We start from the raw sequence: 8808 nt of genomic DNA, 5'->3' as shown, positions 1-8808 counted from the left end.
CTGGACATACTTCAGCATGTCAACATCCTTCCTAAATTGAGGGGCCAGAACTGGACACAGGACTCCAGTTATGGCCTAACCAGTGCCAAGTGCAGGGGAAGAACTGCTTCCTGGTCCTGCTGGCTACGCTATTGCTGATACAGGCCAGGATGCCATTGGCCTTCCTGGCCACCTGAGCACACTGCTGTCTCATGTTCATGCTGCTGTCAATCAGTAGTCTAAGGACCCTTTCTGCCTGGCTGCTGTCCAGCCACTCTATCCCCAACCGATTGTGTTGCAGTAGGTTGTTGGGGGAAAAGTGCAAGACCTGGCATTTGGTATTGTTAAACCTCATATTGTTGGATCCAACCCATCTATCCAGTCTGTCCAGGTCCCTCTGCAGAGCCCTCCTACCCTCCAGCAGTTCATCTCTTGCACCCAACTTAGTGTCATCTGCAAGCTTGCTAATGGTGAACTCAATCTCCTCATCTAGATCATCAATAAGGATACTAAACAGGACTGGGCCCAGTCCTTGGGGTACACCACTAGCGACCAGACACCAACTGGATGCAGCACCAATCCCCACCACTCTCTGGGCCCAGCCATCAGCCAGTTCTTAGCCCAGCAAAGAGTGCACCTGTCCAAGGCATGGACTGCCAGTTGTCCAGGTAGACAACATCCACAGCCTTTCCTGCATCCACCAGGTGGGTCACCTGGTCATAAAAGGAGATCAGGATGGTCAAGCACAACCTGCCCCTCCCAAACTTGTGGTGCCTGGGTCTGATGCCCCAGCCATCCTGTAGGTGCCACGTGGTGGCACTCAAGATGATCTGTTCCATAACCTTGCCAGGCACCAAGGTCAGTCTAACAGGTCTGTGGTTTCCCAGATCCTCCTTTCAGCCCTTCTGGTGGATGGGCATCACACTGGGTAGCTTCCAGTCATCTGGGGCCTCCACAGTGAGCCAGGACAGATGATAAATGATGGAGAGTGTCTTGGCGAGCTCACCTGTCACCCTAGGATGGATCCCATCTGGTCCCATAGACTTGTGAGCATCCAAGTGGCTCAGAAGATCACCAGTTGCTTCCTCCTGGATTACAGGAGTCTATTCTGCTCTCAAAATTGTGCTGATGGGCACCAGCTGTTTACACATTTATTGATAATATGGGTTTTCCTGTTCCTTTGATCATCCATCCTTGCTACTTAATGAAGTGAGCAGAATGCCACCTGCTCTCCCGTCCCATCAACCAATTGACTCAAAGCCTTGAAGTCCATTTCAATTATCCTGGTACTTTTTTTATCAACCTCATCACTGCCATGTGGACAACCAGCAGAGGGTAATATTAGAGGGCTGAATTAGTTCAGGGAGCCTCTTGGTAATATCCCATACCTGGGCCCCCAGGAGGCAGCATAAATATATCTACTCCACATTGCAGAAATGTGTTGGAATTAAGGCTTTTACACTTGTGGAATGTTATCATATATTGTCAATTATTGATTATGAACCAATTTATTTAAAGAATGTAAGGATCAACTTCCTCCAAGAATAACTAAAGCAAGGTCAATTCCAATGGTCAGTACACATCCTATTACTTCTGCAGCAGTCTTTTTGAAAATGGAGACTAGAAGGTTGGAAAGAATGAAGAAGAATGAAAAAAAGACTATAAGGTCTGACACTATGAATTCTTCATTTCCCTCTTCTAGCTGGTTTAAGGACTCTTTCCTCATTCTTAAGAGTGCATTCCCCAGAAATTAAGTAAAATCATTCCCTATTTTGCTTACCAAAGGGCAGAGGGAACCAAGCCAAGGTCTGTTCCCATCCTGTTCTGGCTCATAAAGAAAGTCTTCATTCTTGGTGGAATCAACTGCTCCCAAAGGCATGTAGCAGTACCATAAATATTTCAAATACCAACTGTATACTGGGAAGCTCCGGGAGGCGTTGGGTCTCAGTGGAACAAGATGCCTCCCCTGGGAAGTCATGAGGTTGTGTAATGCTGAGCTGTGCTTACAGGGATAACCAGGCTTCCTGTGTTGCTTATTAAAACTTAGATTATTTCTTGTTCCTTTTAAGTCTACATTTGTAGTTTCTTATTAACCATTCCTTTAGCATATTATCAACATCTGACAATACAAAGTCCAGTGTGTGAATTCCTTTACTTTTAGTCCAGTTTCCCCAGGAATATGGCTTGCAGCTATAGCATTTGTAAGCTTTTCGTGTTGCCTATCTGCCAGCCCCTGGAAAATCTGTTAGCTACTTCTGCCCAAATTCAACAGGGAGCTGAAAGACTTTTCTGTATACATTTCCTACACGTCTCATGAAAATAACTGTCTGCAAAGGTCGAGGGGATGCAGACACTGCTGTCCTGGCAGCAAAGGCTGCAGTATGAGTGCAATCATGGTTAGGCATAGGAGAATCCACATGGAAATTCACCCTCAGAAAAAAAAAATCATATAAAAATAAGGCTTTATTAATTCCACTGTTTACGGAACTACTTGATTTAGGTAATATATCTACATTGGAAAATCAGATTACAGGAATGTCTTTGTTAATTTATGGATCATTAACAATTTTGTATACTAATGTATTTGCCTGATCCTGCTCTCATCAACATCAAAGTGATCTTTCCACCAAGTTAAGAGGTAATAGAACTAGGCCCATGCATAAACATTTATAATACTAACATTAAACATAATTATTTTGTAAAAGGCTCAAAAGCAGTAACAAAAGAAACATTTTAATCCAGTTTTAAATGCTGTGGTAAATTTCACTTACACAAAACAACACCATAAAAGGAAGCCACAAATTCATATTCATAAAGTCATAAATGAGTGTACCATAAGTGCAAGTAATGTTCACTTCCTTCACTATTCTTGCAATTTTATTATATTTTGGAAATGAAATTTTCCATTATTCAGTAACACTCAACTTACAGAGGAGGTTTTCATTGAAGTGCAAGATGGCCAAAGTTATTCTAGTGGATGGAAAATTAATGTATATGAGGTATGGGATTCCATGACTCCTTTTTTAAAACATCTATATAAATTAACATGAGAAATTTAGAAGGCTTGGCTTTCATGGATTCATGGAAGTCCTACAGAGGCTTTGGTAAATGCCTCCATTGAGGAAATATTTCATATCCTCCAGTAGCCTGCTATTCCACCCAAGAGAGCATTCATATGCTTTTGAACATAAGTTAAAGCTCAGCTAAGAAGCCATTACCTGTCCAGATTAAACCTGTATTGGAAAATCCTTCAGGGGGGTGGAAATTCCATGGCAAAGACTTAGCAGATTTTCCACTGTATTGTTCTTGTAGGGAGAAAGAGGGGTAGTGTTCCCACAGAATGATCAGTAAGCCCAGTCCAAGGGGCTCTCACAGGATTCATCAGGGTCTAGGAGCAGCAATCACACATAAAACTCCCATGTCTTCTGATGACATTTTTGATCTACTTCTCCCAAAAAGTGTATTATCAAGTTCTCCCTCTCTTGCTGCTAAATGGCATCTATAAAATTTAACTTATATATATATATATATATATTTATATATATAAGAAAATAAAAGAAAATAGGTGGTTTTGCTTAAAGTGTGAGCATTTGAAGTGTCTATTCTTAGAGAAAGTCCTCAACTGATTGCTGATTCTACTTTAGACCAAATTAGTTGGGAGAAAAGGCTTCAGGTGGGAAGGTGTGAAAATTTATGGCAGTAGTATTTAATTTAAAATATTTATAAGCAGACTCCTATTATACTCTTCTTTGATTCTGGTTAAAGTTCTTTCTGTAAGATTACCATGTCCTTCAAAGAGCTAAAGAGGACAGCATGACACTCAGACCTTAGGAAACTGCATTACAACTAGGTTTACCCAATATATGTGAGGAAAAGAGAAGACTGCTGTAAAGGCGATCTGACGGGCACAGGAAAATACAGTAGAGAAAGTGGATCAAATTATTACCAAAACAGCAAGAAATCAGACTTCATTAAATAAATTACCATGTCTATGAGTAACTTGAAACAACTATATCAAGGAATATTATTTGAAGGATCATTTTTTCATAAGAAGGCAGAAATAGATCTTAATTGTAATGAATTCCTAATTTATTCTGTTTGGCAATAATTCTGTAAGTATTCTAATGGAAATGGTTTTCCCTGGATAGTAGGAATGTAATGCAGTACAGTTTTGGTTTTTTTTTTTTGTAGAGTTCCCTCTTCTATTTTTACCTTTCTGTACTATTTTGTTGAAGTCTTGTTTACTATCATTCAGAGTGTATTTAGACCTCTGGTAGTGACTTTGCTGCAAAGGAACTGACATTATACGTTAATAACTTTCTGGGAGGATGTCACCAAAGCATACAGAAAGTGGTCACTAGTTTGGTTTGAATTTGCCAAGCAGTGTTAGCAGAATAATTTTTAAATTATCAAAAAGTAGTAATTGACATATCTACTTAATGGTTTGTTTCAACATAATATCGTTTATATATGTGACAGAAAAGACAAAGAAAAGAAGGGCTACGTCATCCAGATGAGAAAGGAAGGTGCATGCTGCTCTCCAGCTTCTTAAGAATTTCTGAACAAGTGTTACTGCAGCGTGGCACTGTCCCCTCACTGTTTCCTAATACGCTATCACTGAGGCTTTCTCCATGCTCTCCATGCAGTAACTGATACTGTCCATCATGAGAGGCCTATTAGAAAAAGAGACATGTAGAGACAAGATGGTGGTTGGTGGCTGGAAAAGACATGAAACATCTGGGCTCAATGCTGTGCTTAATGCAATGTAGAAGCATCTCCATCTAAAGACACTGAGGATCTGCCCAGAGTCATCTGTGCTGTGCTGTAGGCATACTGTTCAAGAAGGAGGATAATACAGATTCTAGTCCTCTCAGGTAGAGAAAATATGTCCTTAACACTTCCCCCCTTCCTGGGCTGTCTGATATGAGGAAAAGCTCTGACACTAATACCACTAGGAATCTAATTTTCCATCTCCCTGACTTTTATCAGTGTGTATCTAAAAACCCAAGTACTTTAGTGACCTAAATGGCAAACTAAAAAACTAAAAATGGACAACTAAAAGCTACCAAAATATTTCAGCATTGGACAATCAAAAATCAGGTTTCTCCAATATGGATGAACTGGATTCCATTCAATTTTACAGATTTTCATGTTGACAAATAAAAATTTCTCATGTTGAGAAATAAAAATATTCAAATGGCTTTATTGTCTGTGTAATTGGTTTGACAGCTGAATAAAAAATTGCCACAAACCAAAACCCAAAAATAAACAGAAAAAAACCACTTCAGAGTCTTTGCCCCGCAAGCAAGGTTCTTTGTGTAATGCAGCAGAAATGACTGTCACCCTTCAAAGACAAACTCTTTCAGATTGTGTTGAATAATTCATTTTCTGTTTTCTGACTGAATTTCACAACGGTTGGCTTGTCAAGAATCCATGTGATCATGTAGAGCAACTTGGATACATGTAAAGATGTTCAGCTATCTCATCTGCCTTGCTGGGATATAAAAATTGTCACATTATCCCTTAGATTTCCAGCTGATTTTTGCTGATGGAGGTGAATGGTCACTGAGACACAGTATTGTCATTGTTGCCATACCTCTTGTACTGGAAAATATGTTATTACTACATTTGCTGTTGTATGCCTTTGTATAAAAAGAAGAGACTTGAGCTAAAAAACGTCATCTGTTGAGCACATATGCTTCTATTTCCAAGAATCTGGATAATTTAATTATATTATCTGTTACAAAATGTTCTTCATACAAAGAGTGGTATTTGAACAAATTATTTTAATTAATACTGAATGTTAATGCATGTCATAAAATGTCATTTTTTCCCAGACAGAATATGCTCTTGTTGACTGATGTGATATGGGTAAATTCATGTAGAATTATAATTTAGTCTATTAACTACCACTTTTGCCAACCAGCAACATTCACCCTCTACCTATTTTTTGTGGTATGTATTTGCTGCCAGACAATGCTGTATACAGGAACTTATCTTCAGCCTCCCTTGTGAGCTACTCTTCTTCCCTCGTTTACTGCTACATCCTTTGCCTATTGCCTCAATTTCTTCACTAAGGTTATACTTTTAGAGAGCACTTTAAATAATTCCAAAAACCTATGGCTGAAATTATAACATAACAGAGTTAATTTAAATAAGAAAATAGCTCTGCTAAATACCCAAAAATACAGAAATCTTTTTCTGAGATTTTTATAAAAATTCCGTTTCAATTTCACAGGATTGTGTGAATAGAGATAGCTGCAATTCTGTGAAATCTGTAGAAAATGTGTGCTTTTAAAGCTGCCTATCACAAATCTCTTCATAACAGTTCACACTTATGACAAAAAATAAGAGAAAGAAAAATAGGAAAAAGGGAAGGGGAGGGGAGGGGAGGGGAGGGGAGGGGAGGGGAGGGGAGGGGAGGGGAGGGGAGGGGAGGGGAGGGGAGGGGAGGGGAGGGGAGGGGAGGGGAGGGGAGGGGAGGGGAGAGGAGAGGAGAGGAGAGGAGAGGAGAGGAGAGGAGAGGAGAGGAGAGGAGAGGAGAGGAGAGGAGAGGAGAGGAGAGGAGAGGAGAGGAGAGGAGAGGAGAGGAGAGGAGAGGAGAGGAGAGGAGAGGAGAGGAGAGGAGAGGAGAGGAGAGGAGAGGAGAGGAGAGGAGAGGAGAGGAGAGGAGAGGAGAGGAGAGGAGAGGAGAGGAGAGGAGAGGAGAGGAGAGGAGAGGAGAGGAGAGGAGAGGAGAGGAGAGGAGAGGAGAGGAGAGGAGAGGAGAGGAGAGGAGAGGAGAGGAGAGGAGAGGAGAGGAGAGGAGAGGAGAGGAGAGGAGAGGAGAGGAGAGGAGAGGAGAGGAGAGGGGAGAGGAGAGGAGAGGACTGAAGCCAAGATGCCGAAGAAGACCAAGGCTGAATATTCAGAGGTGAGAAGTGTCTTGCAGATATAAAGGTAGCTTACAGATAGTTCCCCTAAATGCCCAAATTTCATTGTTTTACCCATGCATATGTACCTGTATCTCAGAGAAAATTTGTTTGTATTTAGTAAAGCTTTCCTTAGGCCTTATTCCAGCAGAATTCCAGCTAAAGACAGATTTGGAGGTGTTGTCTCCAAAGGTTCCAGTACCTGATAGATGAGATTAGGGACAAGTGGTACCTCAAAGGTAGCTGTATTATCCAAACAGGAAAAAATTGCCAGGTACCAATTTCCCTGTCACATCTTACTCAAATGATGCAAATGTCCAGCCCTCCTCTTCCACCACTGCCACTCCCTTCCTTCACCAGCACTGGCTGTAATTGCATTTAAAGCAACACAGAGGTTAAATTAACATGCAATTCTGACAGAAAATCACCATTCTAGAAGCTCAGCATTCATTAGTGGCCTATAGAAATTACCTTTTTCTTATATTAGGTTGAGATTATATTTATTTGTAATTGCTGATTTTTCAGTTCTTGTATTTGGAATATTTTAATAGTACAGTTTTAACCCTCATATATCCTGAAGGAAGACCTGCAAATATATATCGACATAGAAACAGCCCTTTGACTAACATTAACATTGGCCACTTCAATGTTATTTTTAAAGAAACTGGTGATTTTATTGCTGTTCTAACAATAGTAATAAAGAGAAAGGAAGTGTTCTGCACACATTGTAGCAGTGAAAGAAGCAGAAAAATACATCTAAATGGAGTCTTAGGACTACCAAAGAACCATTTCTCTGCCCCTCTTCACCAAACATATTGACAGTTTCTGATTTCCTTTAGGTTTTATCCAGCAGTAAAGGTCATCAATAACCTGTCCCACCTGACAGAAACTGCCAGCACATGGTAGAACTTGAGCTTTCATCTCACTCATCTGAAATACATGTCACAATAGGCGACAGCCGTTGTCTGCACAAATTGTAGAAAAAAACTCATTTTATAGCCCTAGTGCACCTTGGTATTTATTCCAATGAATGAAAGCTGTGAACAATAAAACAGGAAAGTAACTGAGAAAACAGGCAGAAATAAAATAGTATTTTGGAATGAATGGGAAGTTTTGCAAAAGACAGAGCACCTGATTGCTCTGATTTGAACTCCAAACAGCAATTTCAGATAATATGGCTTGCAATGTAATCTAATATTTCCATATTGAATACTGAACACTATTCCTCAATTAATATTTCCCCAGCAGAAGGTTTAAATAGAAAGACACACTTTGGCATTTAAAGCAATATAATCTAAAGGACAACTGTCAGGTTTAACCTTTTACATGTCACGACTGTGAAATGGTTGAGACTATTGATAGACAAATATATAACAGGGAAAAACAACTAAAAAATTAACCTGTAATACCTTATAATATAAGAAACATTACAAATAACTAATGGCTTGTTCATATCTGAGAATTTAAAATGTCCTGATATAATATTCTGTGTGTTGACATTGCCTGGGTAAGTAGTCTTGCTTCCTATTTATTCTACATATGCTATCAATATTGTCATGGTTACAGTCCAGCTAAATTATTAATACATATGTATGAAAATTCTGAGAGCAGTTAGATTTAGTATGAAAATAAGCATTTCATATTTGTATATTCCTTTTCTGCCTACCAAAAAAATAAAAGAAAGGAGAAATCAGAATCACAGTTGAATAAAGTCACATGTATTTCACATAAGTAATTATTAGGTAGAACTTCATGAAGTTAATTAGAGCATTTTTACCAGCTTCACTAGGTGTTCTATCCTTTAGTTACATGCATAAAGTTCTTGTTAGAACGTTAATTTCAATGAGTTTTAGGTGTGACACAAATTAAGATTTTTCTACTAAAAATGTCTTCATCAGTAATAGTTAAACTAAACTCT

At 39.4% G+C, this 8808-nt stretch overlaps 1 long non-coding RNA gene across 2 annotated transcripts in view; it reads left to right on the top strand.

Annotated features, from left to right (window-relative positions):
• The window catches only part of LOC137471211 (uncharacterized), a 462192-nt gene that overhangs the window by 445699 nt on the left and 7685 nt on the right, over positions 1 to 8808 (top strand). For both annotated transcript variants that reach the window (XR_010997466.1, XR_010997464.1), the window contains exon 2: positions 6869 to 6892. This is a non-coding gene — a long non-coding RNA (uncharacterized lncRNA). The remainder of the gene's footprint in view (positions 1 to 6868; positions 6893 to 8808) is intronic.

The sequence above is a fragment of the Anomalospiza imberbis genome, chromosome 3 (assembly GCF_031753505.1).
Source record: "Anomalospiza imberbis isolate Cuckoo-Finch-1a 21T00152 chromosome 3, ASM3175350v1, whole genome shotgun sequence".
Lineage (NCBI taxonomy): Eukaryota > Metazoa > Chordata > Aves > Passeriformes > Viduidae > Anomalospiza > Anomalospiza imberbis.
This window is presented reverse-complemented; position numbering and strand designations above follow the sequence as displayed.